The sequence below is a fragment of the Bubalus kerabau genome, chromosome 15 (assembly GCF_029407905.1).
Source record: "Bubalus kerabau isolate K-KA32 ecotype Philippines breed swamp buffalo chromosome 15, PCC_UOA_SB_1v2, whole genome shotgun sequence".
Taxonomy (NCBI): domain Eukaryota; kingdom Metazoa; phylum Chordata; class Mammalia; order Artiodactyla; family Bovidae; genus Bubalus; species Bubalus kerabau.
The window spans coordinates 58,859,641-58,885,161 of NC_073638.1; the positions used below are offsets into that span (position 1 = coordinate 58,859,641).

At 42.4% G+C, this 25,521-nt stretch overlaps 1 long non-coding RNA gene across 1 annotated transcript; it reads right to left on the reverse strand.

Moving 5' to 3' along the window:
• Positions 1-408: 408 nt before the first annotated feature.
• On the reverse strand, positions 409-6,600 carry LOC129629251 (uncharacterized). The gene is made up of 3 exons (XR_008703104.1): positions 6,471-6,600; positions 2,373-3,100; positions 409-894 (listed from the first exon to the last, which is right to left on the reverse strand). It is a non-coding gene; the product is annotated as an uncharacterized LOC129629251 (long non-coding RNA).
• Positions 6,601-25,521: the final 18,921 nt, after the last annotated feature.

Sequence of the window (25,521 nt, forward strand, 5' to 3'; positions counted from 1 at the left end):
AACAGGTTTTGACTCAAGCCTGGCCAATTATAGAGCTTGGACATCCAGGTTAGAGTTGATTTTTTTGGAGCTGGGCACCTGACCCCAGCTAGGCTTTTCATTATCCTTTCCTGGGGTTTAAAACATTTTTAAACAAACAAACAATATAATAACAATCATTCCTTTTCTGTAGGTGAAAACTGTGGGAGAGATAGAAGCAAAGACACAGAGAGAAAGGGAGATGAGAGACAAAAAGCATCCTGGTGGCCTTTGAACCCCTGGTTCTATATATTCCTTTTTTTTTTTAATTAGATTTTTTATTTTTTAAGATTTCATTTTATTTTTAAATTTTTTAAATTTTCTTTTATTTTTAAACTTTACAATATTGTATTGGTTATATATTTCTTTGGACATCAAATGTTGGGTTCTACGGAATCAGACCTTGAGGTGGAGCTGGGGTGGAGAACATTGACTGGGAAGCAGCACTTATAGGAAGGAGGGGAGGAAGCAGGATTGGGTAGAGGGCCAAACTGAACTGCAAGGCAGCTCTAAGAAAGCTCTGGCTGACCCCAGAGAGCTCTGTAGCGTATGTCGTCCCTTGGAATTGTCCTGCATCGGCTGAGATGGCCTAGGCTTTATATTCCCACAGTGACTGGTCGCTGGATGTGGGCTGCCCAGGGAAGAGCATGTTCTTGGGTGAGGCAACTCTGGGTAGCTGAGAAGAAGCTGACTGCTGAAGGTTTCCTACAGACCACATTGCCAGCATTTGGAACAACACATCCTTCCTTTGAAAGAAGTCTGGGCCGTACATCTTGGGTCCACCAGAGGCACACCTTCAGTCTACCTTCCTTCTGCTTGATGTTCAACTCTTTCTTTTGATTATGGGACATACTCCATTGTGCTCTCAACACATTTCTATTTTTGCCAAATTAAAGTCAAGGTAGATTTTTACCACTTGCCACCAAGAAAGCATTAACTAATATCCTCCAGCCAGATCATTCCCCAGAATATTCTCTCTAGACCTTTGGCCTTGAAATGCCTGCATTTTTCTTCTCTACCCACTCACCCTGCAACAAAAGTTTCCTGAGCATCCACTACATACCAGGCAGGAATCTAACTCCCCTTTTCCAAAAGCGTAAGCTGCTGCCCCCCAGCCTTTAGACAGCCTCTCCCTACTGATGGACCCTTAGTTAGTGGCCCTCCTTTGAACACCGATTGTGTGTGTGTTGCCTCAACCATTCACTCTGCACCACTTTGCCTCTCCCTGGACCCAGTTTTCTTTAGGGGAACTGTTTTTGTGACACTGTTCTATGAATTGAAGGGCCTCATTGAGCAAAGGGATGAGAAAAATGCCCAGGGAATTTGTCTTAACCTCTGTTCATTACATTTCTGTGTTCTTTCTTTGAGATTCTCAGGGGAAATTTCTTTTCTGTCTCAGTCTCCACAGAATGTGCAGTTCTGAATAACTGTTCAGTGTTGATCTCACCACCCCGTGAACTGTGTAACTGGCTAACTTGCTCCTTTCACAGTAGCCGCTAGAGAGCTGCAGGCAGATCTGTGAGGCCCTCCTAGCCAACCAGTAACATTTGATGTCCATGTGACTAAATGTTGCCTCCAGGTAACTGAGGCCGAGGACACATTTTGTTTGTTCAGTTAGGGTTTCTTAAAAATACAATCTGAATGCCTTCGGCCCAGGCCTATAGTCTCTTGTGCTTATGTGCTTAGTCACTCAGTCGTGTCCAACTCTTTGTGACCCCATGAACAGTAGCCCACCACACTCCTCTGTTCATGGGCGTCTCCAGGCAAGAATACCGGAGTGGGTTGCCATTTTCTTCTCCAAGATACAGTCTCTTGGTTGCCACAAACATACCCATTCGCTGATGTAAATACCACTTGTCATTTGAAATGTGTATGCTACCTGTTTGCTTCCTAAAAATATTTGATTTTATAATTCTTCAACTGTGGTATGCATTGAAAAAAATTAGTGGTATGTTTAATTTGTGTGTGCACACATGATCAGTTGTGTCCAACTCTTTCAGCCCCATGGACTGTAGCCTGCCAGGCTCCCCTGTCCATGGAAATTTTCCAGGCAAGAATACTGGAGCAGGTTGCCATTTCCTATTCCAAGGGATCTTCCCTACCCAGGAATTGAACCTGCATCTCTTGCATCTCCTGTACTGGCAGGTGGATTCTTTACCACTGCGTCACCTGGGGAGACCATAACCTATACACATTATCCCATATACTTGAAATCATCTCTATATTATTTATAATACCTAATACAATGTCAGTACTATGTAAATAGTTATAAATACAATGTAAATAGTTGTCAGCTCTAGGCAAACTCATGTTTTGCTTTTTGGAACTCTCTTGGTCCCTCCACCCATATTTACCATAGATGATTCATTGAATCCACAGTTGGTTGAATCTGAAGACGTGAACACCAGATAGGAGGGCTGACTGTACTAAAACAGGCACCTTTGGAGGAAGCACACAAACTGAGGAATTGCTTTCTCTTCTCCCCTCCTTCCTCTTCCAGCCTCACTGCTGATCTTGGCAGGGGGATTGGGGGCGGGCAAGCACTGTGGTATCAGAGGAGTCTAAGCTTATGGCTGCTTTAACGTTCAGACATTTCCCAATATTCAAATTCACTGAGAAATGCTTTTAAACTTAAAATATATAGATCCAATTCCACGCTTGGAGTGAAAACCTTTAAACACCAATCTAAAAAAAGAAGCTTTGCAAAGAACCTATATAGAGAGCCAGGTTGTCCCAGGAGGTGAGGTTAGACGAGGCTGATGGCTTCTCCACGTATAATTAAAGTGTGTTAAAAGTCTTTCCAACTTCTGTTGCATCAGGCCTGGGGAATTCTCCCACGTGCAGCCACACTTTTGATTGAGGGTGTTAACTCCAAAAAGCTCTTGTGAAACGATTGCCAGGGTGGAGTGAGGCTGGGCTAGAGCCACACTGCAACACAGCTTCCCCTAGAAGCCATTAGATTCTGGAGAAGTTGGAAGCAAGTTCAGAGCCATCTAATCCAACTTGTAGAGGCCAAGGGGACCTCTCACTGCCCAGTGGCTTCCATCCTCTGTAGGAGCTGATGCCAGGATGGGAGTCAGCCCTGTGGTTAGAAGAGTCTATTTTATTGAGAATGAAGCATCACTCTTTGTGATGATTGCCTTTGTGTTGTGATTTGCCTTAACATACTGTGAATGAAAAATATTGCCTGCCATATTAGTAAACAAAGGATGCTGCAGCCATCAAAGCATCATGTTACAGCCATGTCAATGGTGAGCCCTGAAGGAACACAGGATAGAAACAGTATGCCCACCATCAAGCCATCAGCAACTGCAGCCACCCCCGTCCCTCAACAATGCACCCTGAGAAGAGTCAGGATGAGAAAGCACAGGATACTGGCTCTAGATAGCTGAGGTACACATCAAAGAAATGATTTCAATGAGCCCAGACTCTTGCATCTTCTCATACATGCTGCTGCTGCTGCTAACTTGCTTCAGTCATGTCCTACTCTGTGCGACCCCATGGACTGCAGCCTACCAGGCTTCCCCATCCATGGGATTCTCCAGGCAAGAACACTGGAGTGGGTTGCCATTTCCTTCTCCAATGCATGAAAGTGGAAAGTGAAAGCGAAGTCGCTCAGTTGTGTCCGACTCTTAGCAACCCCATGGACTGCAGCCTACCAGGCTCCTCCGTCCATGGGATTTTCCAGGCAAGAGTACTGGAGTGGGGGTGCCATTGCCTTCTCCCCTTCTCATACACAGAAAAGTGCTAAACTCTAACTTCTTTAATTAACAATCATTTTTTGATGTTCTGACTACCTGGTCTTTGTTGCAAAAACTCATAATATTCTGGGCTCCTCCCTTCCCTTCTTCAGAGCAGCTTCTCAGAGCTATCTAAGAGGCTGTGTCCCAGGCCTAAGTCCTCAGTTTTGTCCCTCAAATAAAACCTAATTCTCAAGTTTCAGATTGTGCATTTTTTTTCAGTCACAATACATATCTAATCCTAAATATATGCACTCAGCTGGTCCTCATTTGGCTAGGATTTAAAAGGACCTGCAAATGGGATGGGGTGGTTTTCATGACACAGGAGTGATTCAGGGTATTGGAGGATGCAGGTCTAAATGAGACTGGGCAGAGGTAACCTGCAGGAGTGGTGGGGGCAACAGCTCTGCAGTGGGGCGGGCAGCCGGCATGCAGCAAGAGAGACCTGAGTGATACCCAGAAACAGGCTGAAAAAAGGTCCACTGGACTGACCTTGCTTCCCTTGGGATCTCCCCAAGTCTGCTGCCTCAGGCATCAGAATTCAGTGAGTGCTGGGTGTTCAATCAATTCAGTTCAGTTCAGTTGCTCAGTCATGTCCAATTCTTTGCAACCCCATGGACTGCAGTACGTCAGGCCTCCCTATCCATCACCAACTCCTGGACTTTACTCAAACTCATGTCCATTGAGTCAGTGATGCCATTCAACCATCTCATCTTCTGTCGTTCCCCTTCTCCTCCCACCTTCAATCTTTCCCAGCATCAGGGTCTTTTCCAATGAGTCAGCTCTTCGCATCAGGTGGCCAAAGTATTGGAACTTCAGCTTCAACATCAGTCCTTCCAATGAATATTCAGGGCTGGTCTACTTTAGGATGGACTGGTTGGATCTCTTTGCAGTCCAAGGGACTCTCAAGAGTCTTCTCCAACATCACAGTTCAAAAGCATCAATTCTTTAATACTCAGCTTTTTTTACAGTCCAACTCTCACATCCATACATGACTATTGGAAAAACCACAGCCTTGACTGGAAGGATCTTTGTTGGCAATGTCTCTGCTTTTTAATATGCTGTCTAGGTTGGTCATAACTTTTCTTCCAAGGAGCAAGTGTCTTTTAATTTCATGGCTGCAGTCACCATCTGCAGTGATTTTGGAGCCTCCCAAAAATAAAGTCAAGCCACTGTTTCCACTGTTTCCCCATCTATTTCCCATGAAGTAATGGGACCAGATGCCATGATCTTCGTTTTCTGAATGTTGAGCTTTAAGCCAACTTTTTCACTCTCCACTTTCACTTTCATCAAGAGGCTCTTTAGTTCTTCTTCACTTTCTGCCATAAGGGTAGTGTCATCTGCATATTAGAAAACCTTAATCTGATCCTGGCTCATCTTTACTAGTTCAGTTACCTTGGGAAGATCATTTAAGCTCATTATACGTCAATTTCTCATCTGTAAAACTTTCTACTTTGTAGGCCTCTCTCAAGGATCAGATGGGATAATGCACATAAATTTTAGTAATGATGAAGGGCTTTAAAGTACATATATGGTGTAATATTTGGCTTAAAGCTCAACATTCAGAAAATGAAGATCATGGCATCTGGTCCCATCACTTCATGGCAAATAGATGGGGAAACAGTGGAAACAGTGGCTGGCTTTATTTTTCTGGGTTCCAAAATCACTGCAGATGGTGATTGCAGCTATGAAATTAAAAGACACTTACTCCTTGCAAGGAAAGTTATGACCAACCTAGATAGCATATTGAAAAGCAGAGACATTACTTTGCCAACAAAGGTCCATCTAGTCAAGGCTATGGTTTTTCCAGTGGTCATATACGGATGTGAGAGTTGGACTGTGAAGAAAGCTGAGCGCCAAAGAATTGATGCTTTTGAAGTGTGGTGTTGGAGAAGACTCTTGAGAGTCCCTTGGACTGCAAGGAGATCCAACCAGTCCATTCTGAAGGAGATCAGCCCTGGGTGTTCTTTGGAAGGAATGATGCTAAAGCTGAAACTCCAGTACTTTGGCCACCTCATGCGAAGAGTTGACTCATTGGAAAAGACTCTGATGCTGGGAGGGATTGGGGGCAGGAGGAGAAGGGGACGACAGAGGATGAGATGGCTGGATGGCATCACTGACTCGATGGACGAGAGTCTGAGTGAACTCCAGGAGTTGGTGATGGACAGGGAGGCTTGGCGTGCTGTGGTTCATGGAGTCACAAAGAGTTGGACACGACTGAGCAACTGAACTGATGGGGTAATATAACCGGTCTCTGCTTCAGTTTTACTTTCCTGCCTTTAGTTTTCTTTTTATTATGTCAAAACTTATTTACAATCTACTGTATAATGTTAAATCATATATTTTAAGGTACATCCTATTCTTTTTGAAATATGATATACAATAAATATAAACATCCTCAAAATTATTATTTAATGGATAGTTATGATTACTGTTGTCTTGGGGAAACATACTAGGGGAATTATACATGGACTATATTATACAGGAAATAAATTATGGATGGAATACATTATATATAAAATATATTGTATAGAGACTATATTAGAGAAAGACTATATTAGGGAATATGTTATAGAGTCTATTACACTATATTATATTCTTGATCTAGGCTTTTCTGTAAACACTTTAAAAGTGCTATTTTCTCTACTAAATGGGAAACTCCTTTACCTTGAAACAGGTCCCTCACCCAGTTCTGTAAAAAGGAAAGCTCACCGGGAGTTGCTGCTGAGTCCTTGTCCCCAGAAGGAGCATTCTCACCTATCTCAGCACCAGGAGTACCATTCGCCTCGCCTCCGAGGTGACGTCTGTCCATGAGCGGGTGCCGCCCAATGCGTGGCTTCCTTTTATTCTCTCTGTTTTACAATTGCCACCTGTAGAGTCCTCGGCAGACCTGATTGGCCTTGTCAATTCCTACCCACACCTGTGTGAGGGGAGGCAGGCCGGCTCTCCTGGGGCGGGTGGTTAAACCAGGCCCTGGGAGACTTTGTGGTGGGAGACACAGGCTAGAGGCAAACAGAGCTGACTGAGCCAGTTCCACCAAGGATCCAGGGCTACACTACTTGTTTGCTCTTGGGCAGTTTAAACTCTCTGAGTCTCAGTTTTCTCATCTATAAAGTGGGGAAAACAATAGCAGCTACAAAACCAAGTTTTACTAATAATAAAGGTATTAAGCTGTGGCACCCTTACCCATTTATTGTCATTAATAAACTATTCCCCACCATACCCTTTCATGTGAAAATCTGCAACCCAAGCATGGCTCAAAAGAAAATATTTTGTGTTATGGGAAAAGAGGAATTCAGATGAAAATTTTCCCTATGATATTTGGAATCTGTTTTCTGAATCTAGAAATTAAATATTCTTATGACCTTCATAGGTAAATGAAAACACAATTATGTCATTCTATACCAAAAAGGTGGCTGTGACCTCTTGGTGTCTATTTTAAAAAGCTGTGAGGGCTAAGCCAGTTAGCTTCATTCTAATCAGGATTCAGGCCTAGCTGGGGAATTTGATTCACATGCAGGCTCTGAACCCAGCAGTTGGTAAGCTCAGCTTCAACAAAACTTTATTAAAGAAAACCACTCCTCCTCTACCCTTTACTCACATGGAGATTGCACCTAGCACTTGGTTCTTGCCCTTTTTATGCACACATCGTGACATTTATAATTTCACTCAGCACGGCTGGATGAAGGTGATCCTCTCTCAACTTACAAAGACCCACTTTACAAGAAATATAAGAGAAAAGCCAGAGTAAGATTTAAGGACTGCTACCAAATGCATTCGGAGAAGGCAGTGACAACCCACTCCAGTACTCTTGCCTGGAAAATCCCATGGACGGAGGAGCCTGGTGGGCTGCAGTCCATGGGGTCGCACGGAGTTGGACGTGACTGAAGCGACTTAGCAGCAGCAGCAGTAGCACCAAATACATTCACTTAGAACTGTCACTCTCCTTGCTACTCTGGTTCCTGGAATTGCACCTGAGATCCAAACCTTTAGGTTCACTAGTACCTGCAACACCCCACTCCAATACTCTTGCCTGGAAAATCCCATGGACGGAGCGGCCTGGTGGGCTGCAGTCCATGGGGTCTCGAAAAGTTGGACACGACTGAGCGACTTCACTTTCACTTTTCACTTTCTTGCACTGGAGACGGAAATGGCAACCCACTCCAGTGTTCTTGCCTGGAGAATCCCAGGGACGGGGGAGCTTAGTGGGCTGCCATTTATGGGGTTGCACAGAGTCGGACACGACTGAAGCGACTTAGCAGCAGCAGCAGCAGTAGCAGCAGCAGCAGTACCTGCAAAGACTTTGAGGCAAGTGCAAATATCATGCACTCTTCACAATACATGGGAACACTTACATGCGTGTCTATATTGCCCACCCAGTCCAAGGCCCTCCATAAACTTTGCCCCACTTCCCCGCCCCACCTCTTCCTGTCTCACTCTGCCCCAGATCGCGCTGCTCCAGCCAGCCAGGCCTTCCTGTTCAAGGGAAGTAAAGCTTGTCTTGCCTCAGGATATTTACACTTGCAATCCTTTCTTTTTTTTTAAATCAACTTTTATAGGAGTACAGTCAGTTTACAACACTGTGTTAGTTTCTACTGTACAGCAAAATGGATCAGTCATGCATATACATATTTGTCATTGTTGTTTAGTCGCTAAGTCTTGTCTGACTCTTTTGTGACTCCATGCACTGTAGGCCACAAGGCTCCTCTGTCCTTGGGAATTTTCAGGCAAGAATACTGGGGTGGGTTGCCATTTCCTTCTCCAAGAGATCGTCCTGACCCACGGCTCAAACCTGCCTCTTGCATTGCAGGCAGATGTGTGTATATGCACTGAGCCACCAGGGAAGCCCACACATACACACATCCCCTCCCTTTCGGACTTCCTTCCCATTTAGGGCACCACAGTGCATTAAGTAGAGTTCCCTGTACTATACAGTATGTTCTAAATATTCTCTGCTGACTGACTCCTCGATAACAAATGACACCTTCTTAGCAAAATATTTCTGGAGGAGGAAATGGCAACCCACTCCAGTATTCTTGACTGGAGAATCCCACGGACAGAGAAACCTGGCAGACTACAGTCTGTAGGGTCACAAAGAGTCAGACACAATTGAGCAACCTAGCAGCAGCAGCGAAATATTTCCTTATTGTCACACTCAGGTGGCGCACCTCCGGTTTTTCTGTAACACCTCTGTTTTTATTACCTTCATAGCACTTATCACTGTGTCTCAATAATTTTAATTTCTGGAGGTGACTGATTTTTAAGATACTACACTGAGTGATTTTTAAGATATTACAACACCATAAGATAAGGTAACAGGGACTTCCTTGGTGGTCCAGTGGTTAAAATTTCACCTTCAAATGCAGGGAGTAAGCTAAGATCCCATGTGCCTCGTGGCCAAAAAACCAAAACATAAAACAGAAGTGTGTGTGTGTGCTCAGTCATATCCAACTCTTTGCGATCCCCTGGACTGTCTGTAGTCCACCAGGCTTCTCTGTCCCTGGAATTTTCCAGGCAAGAATACTAGAGTGGGTTGCCATTTCTACTCCAGGGGGAAAAAAAAAAAAAAAAAACAGGAAGTAATATTGTAACAAATTCAATAAAGACTTTAAAATGGTTCACATCAAAAAAAAAAAAGGTACCAATTTCCAATTATAAAATAAATAATCTTGGGGATATCATGTAGAGCATGGTGACTATATTTAATAATACTGTAATACATACTTGAAGCTGCTGAGAGTAGATCTTAAATATTTTAATCCCAAGAAAAAAAATTTTTGTAACTACTTATGATGACAGAGTACATCATGAGAAACGCTGGGCTGGAAGAAGCACAAGCTGGGATCAAGATTGCCGGGAGAAATATCAATAACCTCAGATACGCAGATGACACCACCCTTACGGCAAAAAGTGAAGAGGAACTAAAAAGCCTCTTGATGAAAGTGAAAGAGGAGAGTGAAAAAGTTGGCTTAAAGCTCAACATTCAGAAAACGAAGATCATGGCATCCAGTCCCATCACTTCATGGGAACTAGATGGGGAAACAGTGGAAACAGTGTCAGACTTTATTTTGGGGGGCTCCAAAATCACTGCAGATGGTGACTGCAGCCATGAAATTAAAAGATGCTTACTCCTTGGAAGAAAAGTTATGACCAACCTAGATACCATATTGAAAAGCAGAGACATTACTTTGCCAACAAAGGTCCGTCTAGTCAAGGCTATGGTTTTTCCTGTGGTCACGTATGGATGTGAGAGTTGGACTGTGAAGAAGGCTGAGAGCCGAAGAATTGATGCTTTTGAAGTGTGGTGTTGGAGAAGACTCTTGAGAGTCCCTTGGACTGCAAGGAGATCCAACCAGTCCATTCTGAAGGAGATCAGCCCTGGGATTTCTTTGGAAGGAATGATGCTGAAGCTGAAACTCCAGTACTTTGGCCACCTCGTGCGAAGAGTTGACTCATTGGAAAAGACTCTGATGCTGGGAGGGATTGGGGGCAGGAGGAGAAGGGGACGACAGAGGATGAGATGGCTGGATGGCATCACTGACTTGATGGACATGAGTCTGAGTGAACTCCGGGAGTTGGTGATGGACAGGGAGGTCTGGTGTGCTGAGATTCATGGGGTCGCAAAGAGTCGGACACGACTGAGCGACTGAACTGAACTGAACTGAACTGATGATGACAAATGGTAACTAGATTTATTACGGTGATCATTTCACAATATATACAAATAACGAATCATTATGTAGTACCCTTGAAACTAATAAGATCATATAAGTCAATTATATCTAAATAAAAATTAATCAATTTTAAAAGAAAAAGTTATAAGGTACAGAAAACAAAAAGCATCATTAATATGCACATCTTGAATAGATGCACATCATCTATTGATGCATTATTCTGCCTATTCCAATAGAAGGTAAGCCCCATGGAGGTGGGAACATCATTCTTATTTTTCTTTATTATATTGCTAGTGTTTAGGACAATACCTGGTATATAGTAGGTGTTCAATCAATATTTGTTGCATGAATAAATACTTATGAGCTTCCAGAGTCAGAAACTGTGTGGTCTGCACATTTGTATCTTTCTTGTTGTCCAGTTGTTGAATCATGTCAGACTCTTCACAGCCCCATGAACTGCAGAATGCCAGGCTTCGCTGTCCTTCACTATCTCCCACAGTTTGCTCAGATTCATGTCCATTGAGTTGGTGATGCTATCTAACCACCTCATCCTCTGCTGCCCTCTTCTCCTTTTGCCTTCATTCTTTCCCTGAATCAGGGTCTTTTCCAATGAGTCAACTATTCGCTTAAGGTAGCTGAAGTATTGGAACTTCAGCTTCAGCATCAGTCCTACCAATGAGTATTCAGGGTTGATATCCTTTAAGGATTGACTGGCTTGATCTCCTTGCAGTCCTAGAGACTCTCAAGAGTCTTCTCCAGCACCACAATTCAAAAGCATCCATTCTTTGGCACTCCACCTTCTTTATGGTCCAACTTTCACATCTGTACACGACTACTGGAAAAATCATAGTTTTGACTATACAGACCTTTGTCAGCAAAGTGATGTCTCTGCTTTTTAATATGCCATCTAGGTTTGTCATAGCTTTCCTTCCAAGGAGCAAGCATCTTTTAATTTCATGGCTTGAAGTCACCATTAGCAGTGATTTAGGAGTCCAAGAAAATAAAATCTGCCACTATTTCCACAAAAAATAAATTAAAAAAATAAAAACAAAACTTGTATCTCCTTATCCCTCTCCATTCTTACACTTCACCTAGCAAAGCACAAAATACATAGTAACTATTGTAAGTAAAAAGGGTTGCTGAATTCAATTGAACTAAGAATGTTAGTACAGCATTTTAATTTGTGTAGTTTCAAATAGTTATAAAAAATTTATCCATTTGTTGCAGATGAAGTAGATGGAATGGCACAGAAAATCATGAATTTTGGTGGATGTGGTATTTGGAAGAAATAAGATAAAATAGATTCAAGACATATGCCCTCTTTAGTCAGGGATTAGCAATAGCATCTTCAAATACAGGGCCTTTCCTGATAGCTCAGTTGGTAAAGAATCCCCTGCAATGCAGGAGACCCAGGTTCCATTCCTGGGTTGGGAAGATCCGCTAAAGAAGGGATAGGCTACCCACTCTAGTATTCTTGGGCTTCCTCTGTGGCTCAGCTGGTAAAGAATCTGCCTGCAGTGCAGGAGACCTGGGTTTGATTCCTGGGTTGGGAAGATCCCCTGGAGAAGGGAAAGACTACCCACTCCAGTACTCTGGCCTGGAGAATTCCATGGACTGTATAGTCCATGGGGTTGCAAGGAGTCGGATACAACTGAGCAACTTTCACTTTCACTTTAAATACAACACACCACAGGTTACAAAGACCCCCTCATCTCTGCACTGAGGAGGTATTTAATCTCTTAAAATACAAATACAATATACCAAGACCTTAAAAACATTTATCTCTAGACAGCAGGATTATGAGTATCTTTGTAGTTTCCTGCATTTTCCATATTTTCTACAGTAAACATGCATTATTTTTAAAAAGAGAATAAAAATCATTCACAAAGAAATTAACATTTCAGATACATTTTATTCTGGTGTCTACCCTAGGACACACCAACAGATTAGTAGAACTAACAAAGGAGCCTAAATTCTGCAGTGTTTTTTCTAGATCCTTCTTTATTTATTAATGTCTCAGAATAAATGTGAATTCTTAAATTATCCTTCATGAAATCTATTCAGAGTTTCTATTAAATCCAGCTAACAAAAGCAGAGCACGTTACCATGTCATGCAAGAACAGAAAATAGCCTGGTAAATTCTCCAGGTCCCCCTACCGATGTCAGCCCTGCCAAATTCCTTACTGACGTCCTCGAAACTGACATTACCCTTTCATTGATGTCACTGAATCAGGAAGCTGAAAAGCTGTTGCAAAAATGACTGTTTCTATTGCAAAGGTTTAAAACTTTAGAGATTGAAAGGTTAAAGTTAAAAATATGTATTTTAATTTGAACAACAGATGGCCTTGGAGTGACTACAAGGCTGAATTAACTCTCGAGGCTCTATGGCTGTTTGTGGAAGGAAAAAAAAAAGACAACCAAAACCCTTAAAAAGCCCACACTGGAACACACAGCTCAAGTGCTGGTGACATCAGCAGAATCCCTCTGTTGAATTAGAGTACCGAATTTGGCTGCAGAGCCATCTGTTAGCCTCCAGATAGAATAATCCTCTATGAAATTATACTGCATCATTTCACTAAATGAACCTTTCCAATTTTTAGGACCTCAGCCTCATAGCTTGCTTATCTCCTGAAGTTGCCATGGCTCCCTGAGCCCCTGAGATACACAGGGCTCCTACTTGCTAGAGTCTACCATGACTGTCCTTTGAAAAGACATGTCCAGTCCTAGGTCCAGTTCTATGGAAACAAGGTGAGATTGGGAATTTCATAAAGTGTGCTCATCAGTCAGTCATGTCCAATGCTTTGTGACCCCCATGGACTAGAGCCCACCAGGCTTCTCTGTCTATGGAATTTTCCAGGGAAGAATACTGGAGTGGGTTATTGTTCCCTTATCCAGTGGATCTTCCTGATCCAGGGATCGAACCCATGTCTTCTGTGTCTCCTGCATTGCAGGCAGATTCTTTACCCACTGAGCCATGGGGAAGCCTGTGGAGTTACTTGGAGGAGGTTTATTAGGACATGCTATTGCAAGGAAATGAGTAAGGCAGGGTGGGGCAGAGGGGAACACTAACCTACAAGGTGGTTCCTACTCAGGCTTCCACCATCCTATGAGGAGCTCTGCAGCCAGGAAGCCCCCTCAGATTGTCCCAAATGGAGTCAAGGAAGCTGGCCATTATAACCTCATATCAGTGGTCATCAGACACAGGCTGCTCCCTGAAAGTGAGCATCACTTTGGATGAGAAAGTTCCCTGTGACTGAGACAATTTCCAGTTAGAGAGTTAGTCAATATAACCAACAACTGAGAGATGAACACCTTGACCCCATAGGGGAACTGAATAAAGCACTCCGGTCTTTATTCCATGCCCACCCACCCAGGCCCTTCGGTGACTATGGGATCCATATCCTTGCAAGTCAACTCCTTTCCTCCCTCTCAGCCTTGGCCAAACTTTCCAGTGTCTGAATCGCCTAGGGACAAACCTCAGTTATCTCAAATATTAAGGTATGGATTCAATTATTTATTCTTTGAACACTACCAATCATATGCTGAGAATAAGTCCCCTCTGAGTTTCAGGGAATAAGAAGGGGTGTTAAGAAGTGTTATGGGAAGAAGGAACACCATGTGTGCGGGCTTGTAGGCAAGAAAGAGCATGGATGAGTTCAGAGAACTGAAAATGGATCAGAACCCAAGAAGGAACATGCTGGGAGCAGAGCAGAAGGAGCTTGTGAAGGGCGCTGTCTCCCACACAGCAGAGCTTGAGATTTGTCTTGACATCATTCCATCATCCTACCATTGCTTTGGCAAAACACTTTGGTGTCATTGTTGATTCATCTCTTGCACTCAGACCACACATATAGTCAGTCATGAAATCCTATGAGTTCCAAAAAAAGGACAACAATATTTATTTACTTACTTATTTACTTCTGGTTGTTTCCAGTTCCTTCTCACCACACCCATTACCCCCACTCTGGTCTACGCCTCATCATTTCTTGCCCGGCTGATTGAAATGGTTTCTAATTGGTCTCTCTGCTTTTGCCCCTTGCCCCTTGGTAATCTATTCTCAAGAAGCAACCAGACAGATCTTGCAAATATATTGATTCAGATTTTCTAATGCAGAGTAAAAGCCAAAGTTCTTAGTATAACCTACAAGCTCCGACCTACCTGATTTGTCTCCTCTGCCCCATTCCCCCTCTATTGTATCCCCCTCCTCTTGCTCTGCTCCTGGTCTTGTTGGTCTTTAACAAGCCAGAAATGTTCCTCCTTGGAGACATTTCCTTTTCTTTCTTCTGAGCATGATGCCACCCAAGTGTGGAAATAGCAGGCTCCCTCATGCCTGTCAAGTCTTCATTGAAAAGTCACTCTCCAGGTAAACTTTCCCTGGACATCCTATCTAAAGTTTTAGTCTTCAACCTCAATATTTTACAGCCTCTTTTCTTGTTTGACTTGTAATCAGCACTCTCTATTTATTGCCTATCTCCCACCCCTATGCCCCCAATGAGAGTATGAGCTTTCTAAAAGCAAGACTTTTGTGTATTTTGTTCACTGTCGCATTCCTAGCACCAACATCAGTGTCTGGCAGATAGATGCCTGAATAATTGCTGGAGAAATGAATAGGGAGGCTTTGAAGATTTTTCAAGGTAGCCAGATAGCAGGTAAAGCTTACTAGGCAGTAAATCTTTTTATTTTAAAATTTGAGCATACATAGTGGATGGATTTCTAAAAGACATTACACTATGATCTGGGCTTCCCAGGCGGTGCTAGTGGTAAAGAACCTGCCTGTCAATACAGGAGATATAAGAGATGTGGGTCCAATCCCTGGGTCTGGAAGATTCCCTTGAGGAGGATACAGCAACCCACTCCAGTGTTCTTGCCTGGAGAATCCCATGGACAGAAGAGCCTGACAGGCTACAGTCCATAGGGTCACAAAGAGTCAGACACGAATGAAGTGACTGAGCACACACACTGTTATCTGCATTGTTGAATAAACATAATTAGTTCTGTGTGATAAGTAGGGATGCTTTCTGAAGCTCTTGAGGCATTTGCCTTTAGTGTTGAATGGCCTTTGCTTATCATGTCTTTATTTATTGGCTGCACTGGGTCTTCATTGCTGTACGCGGGCTTTCTCTAGTTGTGGCGAGTGGGAGCTAATCTCCAGTTGCAGTGCAAGGGCTTCTCATTGTGGTGGCCTCTCTTGTTGCAGAGCACAGGCTCTAGGGTGTGAGGGCTTCAGTAGTTGTGGCATATGGGCTCAGTAATTGCAGCTCAAGGGCTCCAGAGTGCAGGCTCAGTAGTGTGGCCCTTGGGCATAGTTGCTTCTCAATGTGTTGGGTCTTCCTGCATCAGGGATTGAACTGGTGTCCTCTGCATTGCAAAGGTGGATTCTTAACCACCGGACCACCAGGAAAGCCCATGCTTATTGTGTGTTGTGCCTGTGTTTTATAGTTTTCCTACTGTTTCTTCACTTACTAGTAGGCTTCAGTTGTCAATGTGCCGAAGACATCACCAACTTGCCAAACTAGACAAGAGCCACAGACATTAGCCCAGTATAAAGTGAAGTAGCTCAGTTGTGTCTGAGACTCTTTGCAACCCCATGGACTGTAGCCTACCAGGCTTCTCCCTCCATGGGATTCTCCAGGTAAGACTACTGGAGTGGGTTGTGATTTCCTTCTCCAGGGGATCTCCCCGACCCAGGGATCGAACCGGGCTCTCCCGCATTGCAGGCAGACGCTTTAACCTCTGAGCCACCAGGGAAACCCTTAGCCCAGCATACTAATAACAATAACCAGAGAGTCAAAAGTTTCCCCAGTCAACTAGAAAGCATAGAGGACTGACAGATAGAAGATCTAGATTCTAGTATAGTTACTAATAAGCTAAGTGATATGCGGAAGGGAGAGAACTGATCATTGCTGCTGCTGCTGCTAAGTCACTTCAGTCGTGTCCAACTCTGTGCGACCCCATAGACGGCAGCCCACCAGGCTGCCCCATCCCTGGGATTCTCCAGGCAAGAACACTGGAGTGGGTTGCCATTTCCATCTCCAATGCATGAAAGTGAAAAGTGAAAGGGAAGTTGCTCAGTTGTGTCCGACTCTTAGCGACCCCATGGACTACAGCCTACCAGGCCCCTCCATCCATGGATTTTCCAGGCAAGAGTACTGGAGTTGGGTGCCATTGCCTTCTCCGGACCTGATCATTATGAACCTGTTATTGTACTTGATTCACAAATAACTGGAGGATGGTTGTATCATTATCATCTTAAAGACAAAAAAAAAAAAAAAGATGCCACAGACTAAGGGGGCTTCCCAGGTGGCACAAGTTGTAAAGAACCTGCCTGCCAGTGCAGGAGTCGCCAAAGACTTGGGTTTGATCCCTGGGTCTGAAGATTTCCTGGAGGAGGGCGTGCCAACCCACTCCAGTATGCTCACCTGGAGAATCCCATGGACAGAGAGGAGCCTGGTAGGCTGTAGTCCACAGGGTAGCAGAGTGGGACATGACTGAAGCAGCTTGGCATGCATGTTCAAGGTAAGATGGCTTGCCAGTAGTACACCCAGGAATGATCCCAGGTTCCCTGATTCCAAATACTATGATCTCTTTACCATACTGAGGTAGATCACTGCTTATTTTTTTCACAAGAAATGGCTTAAATCAGAGCAATAGCAATAGAAAAGTCTCATGTATGAGGGGCTGATTGTCTGTAAAAATAGTGGTTAAGAGAAGGGTAAACTGTCAAGCAGACTCAGATTAATTTCTTGTTCCAACAACTCATTTGGACACTCTGAGCCTCAGTTTCCTTTTTTGTAAAATGAGAATGACACCACTAATAATAGTAATAATAATAATAGCCACATCAAAGGGCTGCTGTGAGCTCTTCTAGAATAATGTATGTAAACCATTTATCATAATACTTGGCATATAATAAACACTCAGTAAATTACTGCCTTATTATTACTATTGTCAAAGTGAGTCCTTCCCCTTGACACCAGGTACCATTCAGCAAGATGACTTCAAAGGCTTAAGGGTGAAGAGTGAAATAGAAATCAGCTGTGAGCACTGAAGTTGGCAGAAAGGAGATATCATCCTGGCACAACATGTACACAATATCAAAATGTAAGGAGAAGCCAGCCATCTTACCCAGCAGGGATAAAGCCCTAGAGTCCACTGACCTGGGCATCTTGCTTTCACCGGAAAGCTTCCAGCCTGGGCTGCAGTCAGAGTGGGTCTGAGCCATATCTTTTTCAGGCAGGATATTATGTGGATTGGATTACATGGCTGTAAACTGATCAGTGCTTATTCATATGCTGTCAAGCATCTGAGTTCAAACAATTGGACTGTTTTAATAAGATTAGCAACTTGTCCCCTTCTTACATTTTTCTCTCTGCAGGATTCCATTCAGAATAGTTCAGAGAAAAATGCCTTAGGAAAGCAGTAGGATTCCAGGATGCACTGCATCTTCCATCCTGAGACAGACACAGCTGAAAATGACCTCTATGTCTGCTGCCCAGAACCACCTATGCACTCAAAAAGTGAACCAGAGAAAGGCCAAAATCATGGGAGTGGTAATACGGACAGGAGGCTAACCAGAATAAGTGTGTATTCTAGTAAATCTCACTATAATTGGGCATGTAACTCACCCATGGATTGAGAAACAAGCTCCACCTCCAAAGGCCAGAGTGTACCAGATGGCCACATGCCCAATTATGCGGGACAGAGTTTCATACTTATATAATGCTAAGTGGTTGGAATGAGGGCTGTGGAGCCATGCAGACCTGTTGTCAAATCTCAGTTCCTTTACTTACTAATTTTGAAAATTTAATGAAGTGAGTTAACAACTCAAACCTTAGTTTCCTTCTCTTTAAAATGGGATAATGATACCTACCTGTGGCAAATGGGTGTATGACTACTTATTGTTGTTGTTCAGCTGCTAAGTCATGTCTGACTCTTTGTGATCCTATGACCTGCAGCCTGCCAGGCTTCCCTGTCCATCACCAACTCCTGGAGTCCACCCAAACCCATGTACATTGAGTCGGTGATGCCATCCAACCATCTCATCCTCTGTCGTCCCCTTCTCCTCCTGCCCTCAATCTTTCCCAGCATCAGGGTCTTTTCCAATAAGTCAGCTCTTTGCATCAGGTGGCCAAAGTATTGGAGCTTCAGCTTCAACATCAGTCCTTCCGATGAACATTCAGGGTTGATTTCCTTTAGGATTGACCGGTGTGATCTCCTTGCTGTCCAAGGGACTCTGAAGAGTCTTCTCCAGCACCACAATTTGAAAGCATAAATTCTTTGGCACTCAGTCTTCTTTATGGTCCAACTTTCACATCTGTATATGACTACCAGAAAAACCATAGTCATATGACTACTTGCTTACTCACAAATAATGGATCCTCCAAGGATTATTATTATTATTAGGTTCTTTTGGGGGAAGAGTGGGTAGCCTGTAAAACTTCAATGTAGGTGAGGGCTGTGGATTTTCTCCTCAAAAATCTGTCAAGTGCTACTTCATGGTGAAAGGAAATCTCAGGCCAAATTCCGTCACAGAATTAGGAACTTTGAATTTAGGCTTTCTCCAGGTATATTCCTAGTAGTGGAACTGCTGGGTCACATGGTACTCTATTTTTAATTTTGTAGGGACCCTCCATACTGTTCTCCACAGTGGCCATACCAATTTACATGCCCACCAACAGTGTAGGAGGGTTCCCTTTTCTCCACATTCTCTCCAGCATTTATTGTTTGTAAATTTTTTTGATAATGGCTATTCTGACTGGTGTGAGGTAGCACCTTGTTATAGTTTTGATCTGCATTTCTCTAATAATTAGTGATGTTGAGCATCTTTTCATGTGTTTGTTGGCCATCTGTATGTCTTCTTTGGAGAGATATCTATTTAGGTCTTCAGCCTTGAATTAAGTTCTAAACTAGAGTTGCTTTGGGGGGAGTTGCATAAGAACATACAGGCATTAACTTGTTTTATTGAGCTTTATTGTATGCACTTAACAGACACTGCATCTTTTTTTTTTTTACAAAGTGAAGGTGTGTGGCAACTCTTTGTCAAACAAGTGTATTGCAACCATTTTTCCAACAGGATTTGCTCACTTCTTGTCTGTGTCACATTTTGGTAATCCTTCAGTTCAGTTCAGTTCAGTCGCTCAGTCGTGTCCGACTCTTTTCGACCCCATGAATTGCAGCATGCCAGGCCTCCCTGTCCATCACCAACTCCCGGAGTTCACTCAGACTCACGTCCATCAAGTCAGTGATGTCATCCAGCCATCTCATCCTCTGTCGTCCCCTTCTCCTCCTGCCCCTAATCCCTCCCAGCATCAGAGTCCTTTCCAATGAGTCACCTCATGAGGTGGCCAAAGTACTGGAGTTTCAGCTTTAACATCATTCCTTCCAAAGAAATCCCAGGGTCGATCTCCTTTAGAATGGACTGGTTGGATCTCCTTGCAGTCCAAGGGACTCTCAAGAGCCTTCTCCAACACCACAGTTCAAAAGCATTGGTGATCTGTGATTGATGATCTTTGATGTTACCATTGCAAAAAAGATTATGACTTGCTGAAGGCTCAGATGATAGAAGTTTTTAGCAATAAAGTATTTTTAAATTAAGGTTTGTATATATTTAAGACAGTGTGCTATTGCACATTCAATAGACTATAGTACAATGTAAACATAACTTTTATATGCACTAGGAAACCAAAAAACTCATGTGACTCTACTGTGATACTGCTTTGTTGTGGTGGTCTGGAACTGAATCCACAAGATCTCCAATGTAAAACAGTTTGGAGTTTCCCTGAAAAATTAAAAATAGAGCTACCATGTGACCCAGCAATCCCATTACTAGGAATATACCTAAAGCCTAAATTCAAAATTCCTAATTCTGTGACAGAATTTGGCCTGAGATTTTCTTTCACTATGAAGTAGCACCTGACAGATTTTGGAGGAGGAAATCCACAGCCCTCAACTACATTTAAGTTTTACAGGCTACCCACTCTCCACCAAAAAGAACCTAATAATAATAATCCTTGGAGGATCCATTATTTGTGAGTAAGCAAGTAGTTATATGACTATGGCTTTTCTGGTGGTCATGTACGGATGTGAGAGTTGGACCATAAAGAAGACTGAGTGCTGAAGAATTGATGCTTTCAAATTGTGGTGCTGGAGAAGACTCCTCAGAGTTCCTTGGACAGCAAGGAAATCAAACAGGTCAATTACAATGTATGTCTGTAATTTCATCCCCCAAACTAATGTGAGTGGGAGCCTATGATTAGGAATTTGGAGCGAGCTGTCCTCCCCACCCCAGCTCCACTTAGAGTCAAGCCTGAGACAGGCCAGGTTTACTTCTTCTCTAACAAGGACGTCAAGCTTTGGGGTATGGGGCCCCTCCTTTATTTGAGAATTTCTGCTTTACTTTCTCATTCTGCTTTTTTCCCTTCCAACTTTTCACTACATACATGGCCCAATGAAACCAAGGCTTTGAATGACCAGGAATAAGCAATTTCAGCACTAGATTATTTCCTTTTACTGTTGAGTCTAGCCTCAAGGATTAAAAATTTCCTGACAGCTCATTCATGTATTAAAATATATTTTAGCAAGTTAATTCAAAGTTTTAGGTGTTCATTACCATGAAGGAGTCTCCAAGGACCTAGTCTCTCATGTTGTTGAAATACAAGTCTATGATTTTTTTGTTTACATCTTTGATCCAGCTGGAATTAATTTTTAAATATTCAAAAGTGTGGTAGGGAATGGCTTCATTTTTTCCTAAAGTCATCCAGTTAACCCAATTATTTATTGAATAATTCATAAGATGTCAGTTTTAGAATGCAAAGAGTCAATATTCTATAGGGAAAAGAGCAGTAATACAAATATGAATAAGATGTAGTCCCTGTCTTGGAAGACCTTACAGCCCAATGAACAAATGACTTCTATTACTACCATGTGCCAACCTACACTTCTTATATCACCAGGGCCATTTGTGTTACACATACACCACTCTCTCTGGCTCAAAATATCTACAGACACACATATACTGCTGGGAGTATAACACAGGATATATTAACAATTTTTTTTTCATGTTCTTTGTTGTGTTACTATACATGGTAGATGAGTTTCAGAAATGTTGTATTAAATTTAAATCCTGTTTTGAATTTCCTTGGTATATTTTCTATTTAAAGGAGTTTTACTTTGAATTATTTTTGAAAATCATGTTGAAGAGTAGATCATGAATCCCTAATTTTTATATGATTCAAGTAGAAATTTTAGTTTACTAGGTTTCTTAATGCAAGATGTATGTGCATAAATCAAGTCATTTCTAAAAGAGGAAGAAAAATATAAGGAGCCTAGAATTTTCAAAGCAGATCAATGTGTATTTTAAAAAATGCAGTTGTTGGAATAGACTTAGAGATATTTCTTAAGGATCATTTACATGAATTCAATTTGCTTGCCTCTACACGCAAGGCAACATTTTGGGTGATTTTATTTTTTTCAAAAGCTAATTTTTAAGCTTCGTAGGGAGGATGCCAAATGGTATTTTAAAAACACACATTTAAAAAAAGAAGAACGTGCAATTTTGCCTGGAGTGCAGATGGAGCCTGTGTCAATTGAAGGCATTTTGCCTGAGGACACAGAGAAAATCACTTCTTCATGAAGACCATAAACTCCACTCTCATGTTTCTGTTCATCTTAATCTGTGGAAGGTGGGAAGGAGTTAAATAGGGGGCTTAAGGCTTAAGACTTCAGCTCTCTTTTAACAATCTCATTGCTCAAGTTTTACATCAATTATGCTGTAAAAATTATTTGACCTTCAAATGAGTAATGAATAAATATGATAATTCCTGGTTATTCCTTTTCACTTCTCTTATTGATTTGTTTCTCTTGTGTACAGATCTATTTTATATCTGACATATATCTTCTATATCTCCTCACCTTGGCCCCTACAGCACACAGTACATTAATAATATTAAAAATGATGATAGTAACTCTCATTATCAAGTGTTACCTTATGCCAGGCATCATACTAAGGAATGTAGAGGCATCATTTCATTTAAAATGCCAAAGAGAAGTGAGGAACCAGAGAGTGCTTGAGGGGTGAGGGGCAGAGGCAGGATCTGAGCATGCGCATTGGCTTTAGATCCTTTCCTTTTACAACTCTGAGGATATTCTTTGTAAAGACATGTATGTGAAATGGCTCGTGAGAAGATGATTAAATCTTCATTTATTAACATGGAAATACATCTATTACATATTGTTATGTGCAAAACTCAAGGTATAATACAGTGTATAAACCCCAGTTTTATAAAAAGAAAATGATGTATGTTCAAAAATGGCTGAAAAGATAGACCCCCTAAATATTAATAACAGTTACCAATACTTTTTGACATTCTTTTCACTTTTTAACTTCATTTTTCACTCATGGGTCCTTACTGCAAGCAACAATTCTGGAAAAAGCAAGCAGCAGCACATCACTGTAAATGGGATCTTGGGTTTTAATCCTATGGGCTCCTGTACCATGTAGAGATTATAATCCATCTTGATTATAAAGACAATTCTCAGATTATGATGTAGTTGTAGAATTACCCCTCCCTGGAGTCAATTTGTCATCAATTTTCTATTTTTCAAAATAAACTCATTTTTGTCTTCCTTTTGTATCCTTTTGTCTTACTGTGGTGGTATCGACCTACAGAAAATCTGCACAAAAGAATCCATTCAACAAAGGGAGTTAACTAGCTCACGTGTCTGGAGTGTAGATGTTCTCGGTGTCCTCAAGTACTGGACCTGTGTCTCTGTGTCAATGGTCTCTGCTCTCCTTCCTGTGACAGGCTTGTCATTCTCATCCTTGTTCCTCACCTTTGTATCAAAAAGTGAAAGTGTTAGTCACTCAGTCATGCCCGACTCTTTGCGACCCCATTACTGCAGCCCACCAGGCTGCTCTGTCCATGGGATTTTCCAGGCAAGGATACTGGAGTGGGGTGCCATTTCTTTCTCCAGGGGATCTTTCCGACCCTGGGATTGAACCCAGGTCTCTTGCACTGCAGGCAGAATCTTTACCAACTGAGCTACCAGGAAGCCCCAGAAAAAGTGGAAGTGAAAGTCACTCAGTCGTTTCTGACTCTTTGTGACGTCATGGACTACACAGTCCATGGAATTCTCCAGGCCAGAGTACTGGAGTGGGTAGCCATTCCTTTCTCCAGGGGAACTTCCCAATCCAGGGATTGAACCCAGGTTTTCCACAAAAACCCCGCAGCTATTCCAGGCTTCACATCCTCATCTCACTTTCTCCAGAGGAAGAAAGACCATCACCTGTGATAGCTCCTAAGGAACCATGGGGAAGTTCCTTGCCCAGGAAGCTGCAGTAAATATCTCTTTATTTCTTACCAGTTTAGACAGGGTTGGGCTTTCTAGGTGGCACTAGTGGTAATGAATCTGTCTGCTACTGCAGGAGACATAGGAGATGTGGGTTTGGTCCCTGGGTTGGGAAGATACCCTGAAAGATGAAACGGTAACCTGCTCCAGTATTCTTGCCTGGGAAATCCCATGGACAGAGGAGCCTGGTGGGCTACAGTCCATGGAGTTACAAAGAGACAGATACAACTGAACATGAGCATGCCTGCAAATAGGATCACCTGTATATTTCTGAGCCAATTATTAATACCAGGGATTGGAGATTTCTTGAAGTTGAGAGTAGAGCAGCTCTTCAAAGGAAAATTTGGATGCTTTTGAGGGAGAAGAGGAAAGTTGAGGCTGGGGAGGCTACCAATAATGTGCTATCCCATTCTCATTGGCTTCCAGATTCTGGCCCTTCAGAGCCACAACCCCTTGACTTCCTCCTCCCAATACACACACACACACATACACACACTTAAAAATATATATATTTATTTACTTATTTGGCAGCACTGGGTCTTATTCGCAGCCATGAGATGTTCAATCTTCATTCCAGCATGTGGGTTCTTTAGTTGTGGCATTCAGGATTTTTAGCTGCAGGATGCAACCACTTAGTTGGGGCGTGTGGCGTCTAGTTCCCTAACCAGGGATCGAACCTGCACCCCCTGCATTGGGAGTGCAGTCTTAACCACTGGACCACCAGGGAAGTCCCCCAAAACACATTTCAATCCTTTCTTACTTCATTGTTGCAACAGCTTTATTTCACTTACCTACTCAATAATTTTTCTCATTAAAGTTTTCATCCTCACATCAAGAAGGTAATATAACTTGCCTTTGACCACAACATCCAATTATATCTCTAACATCATTTACATTTTCTCTCCCCAACCTTGCCCTGTTGTTGTTCTTCAGTCACTAAGTTGTGTCTGACTCTTTGAGACCCCATGGACTGCAGCTAACCAGTCCCTAACACTCAATAAATAAGCCTAAATAAAGTTCCTCTTTGAAATCATCAATGGTTCCCTGTTCACTTCATTCACTTCATCCTGTCATTTAAAATTTTCAACAATCTGGCCTCATCTACAATTTAACTTTTTCTCTTCCCTTAGCTATTTCTAGAAAATGATTTCCATATTCTTTCTTTCCTCCATAGCTTTGAAAACACTGTTGCCTTCCATCTGGAAATCCTTCTTTTCATAGATCTGGATGATTAAGTAGCATTCCATTTTATGTACTTCTGCATACTTATGTCTTTTACTATGTATTATAGCTCTTCACCAAAATACAAGCAATACTTATATAAATGCATATGTAGTTGATTAATCTATTCACTGATCATGGTACTAAAAGGTCTTGCATGTGCCCTTCCTATTCACATGCCCACTTATCTCTTAGCCTCATGTTACCCTCCTATTTCTCGCTTGCTGCACTCTGACACACAACAAATGCCTAATGCTGTTTCCTACTTTACAAAGTCTACACGCATATCCTCTTCCCCAAAACATTCTTTCCTGGGTAAATTCTACTCATCCTTTGGCTATTTCCTTGAACACCATGTCTTTACAAAAGCCTTCTCTGACTCTCCAAAGTAGATTTGGTCTTCCTATTCTATGCTTTTATAGGACCCTTTATTCTGTCTTTATGATACTGTATCAGTTGCAATTAATTATTCATTTGATTATCTCTTTAATGCTTGTTTCTCCTCATCTAAGTGCCTAGTA